Below are 2,358 nucleotides of genomic sequence, written 5' to 3'. Positions count from 1 at the left end.
TTGTTGTAGAGTTGGTCTTATTCAAAGATAGGCACACCAATGGAAAGGGAATGATTCCTAGATCACAATCCTGAAATTTCAGCCATCTAGGTGGTCTAGATCAAGAAATATTGGAGTTCAAAAACTGTCCATTAGGTGCCGACTTTGATACCTTTTAGATGCGTTTTAAGCGAGATATTCGCATTTAAAGTTTGGACATGGATTTTTGCCCATAACTTGTTGTAGAGTTGGTCTTATTCAAAGATAGGCACACCAATGGAAAGGGAATGATTCCTAGATCACAATCCTGAAATTTCAGCCATCTAGGTGGTCTAGATCAAGAAATATTGGAGTTCAAAAATTGTCCATTAGGTGCCGACTTTAATACCTTTTAGATGCGTTTTAAACGAGATATTCGCATTTAAAGTTTGGACATGGATTTTTGCCCATAACTTGTTGTAAAGTTGGTCTTATTCAAAGATAGGCACACCAATGGAAAGGGAATGATTCCTAGATCACAATCCTGAAATTTCAGCCATCTAGGTGGTCTAGATCAAGAAATATTGGAGTTCAAAAATTGTCCATTAGGTGCCGACTTTGATACCTTTTAGATGCGTTTTAAGCGAGATATTCGCATTTAAAGTTTGGACATGGATTTTTGCCCATAACTTGTTGTAGAGTTGGTCTTATTCAAAGATAGGCACACCAATGGAAAGGGAATGATTCCTAGATCACAATCCTGAAATTTCAGCCATCTAGGTGGTCTAGATCAAGAAATATTGGAGTTCAAAAATTGTCCATTAGGTGCCGACTTTGATACCTTTTAGATGCGTTTTAAGCGAGATATTCGCATTTAAAGTTTGGACATGGATTTTTGCCCATAACTTGTTGTAGAGTTGGTCTTATTCAAAGATAGGCACACCAATGGAAAGGGAATGATTCCTAGATCACAATCCTGAAATTTCAGCCATCTAGGTGGTCTAGATCAAGAAATATTGGAGTTCAAAAATTGTCCATTAGGTGCCGACTTTGATACCTTTTAGATGCGTTTTAAGCGAGATATTCGCATTTAAAGTTTGGACATGGATTTTTGCCCATAACTTGTTGTAGAGTTGGTCTTATTCAAAGATAGGCACACCAATGGAAAGGGAATGATTCCTAGATCACAATCCTGAAATTTCAGCCATCTAGGTGGTCTAGATCAAGAAATATTGGAGTTCAAAAATTGTCCATTAGGTGCCGACTTTGATACCTTTTAGATGCGTTTTAAGCGAGATATTCGCATTTAAAGTTTGGACATGGATTTTTGCCCATAACTTGTTGTAGAGTTGGTCTTATTCAAAGATAGGCACACCAATGGAAAGGGAATGATTCCTAGATCACAATCCTGAAATTTCAGCCATCTAGGTGGTCTAGATCAAGAAATATTGGAGTTCAAAAATTGTCCATTAGGTGCCGACTTTGATACCTTTTAGATGCGTTTTAAGCGAGATATTCGCATTTAAAGTTTGGACATGGATTTTTGCCCATAACTTGTTGTAGAGTTGGTCTTATTCAAAGATAGGCACACCAATGGAAAGGGAATGATTCCTAGATCACAATCCTGAAATTTCAGCCATCTAGGTGGTCTAGATCAAGAAATATTGGAGTTCAAAAATTGTCCATTAGGTGCCGACTTTGATACCTTTTAGATGCGTTTTAAGCGAGATATTCGCATTTAAAGTTTGGACATGGATTTTTGCCCATAACTTGTTGTAGAGTTGGTCTTATTCAAAGATAGGCACACCAATGGAAAGGGAATGATTCCTAGATCACAATCCTGAAATTTCAGCCATCTAGGTGGTCTAGATCAAGAAATATTGGAGTTCAAAAATTGTCCATTAGGTGCCGACTTTGATACCTTTTAGATGCGTTTTTAAGCGAGATATTCGCATTTAAAGTTTGGACATGGATTTTTGCCCATAACTTGTTGTAGAGTTGGTCTTATTCAAAGATAGGCACACCAATGGAAAGGGAATGATTCCTAGATCACAATCCTGAAATTTCAGCCATCTAGGTGGTCTAGATCAAGAAATATTGGAGTTCAAAAATTGTCCATTAGGTGCCGACTTTGATACCTTTTAGATGCGTTTTAAGAGAGATATTCGCATTTAAAGTTTGGACATGGATTTTTGCCCATAACTTGTTGTAGAGTTGGTCTTATTCAAAGATAGGCACACCAATGGAAAGGGAATGATTCCTAGATCACAATCCTGAAATTTCAGCCATCTAGGTGGTCTAGATCAAGAAATATTGGAGTTCAAAAATTGTCCATTAGGTGCCGACTTTGATACCTTTTAGATGCGTTTTAAGCGAGATATTCGCATTTAAAGTTTGGAC

Source organism: Eupeodes corollae, unplaced genomic scaffold (assembly GCF_945859685.1).
Source record: "Eupeodes corollae unplaced genomic scaffold, idEupCoro1.1 scaffold_319, whole genome shotgun sequence".
NCBI classification, from domain to species: domain Eukaryota; kingdom Metazoa; phylum Arthropoda; class Insecta; order Diptera; family Syrphidae; genus Eupeodes; species Eupeodes corollae.
This window is presented reverse-complemented; position numbering follows the sequence as displayed.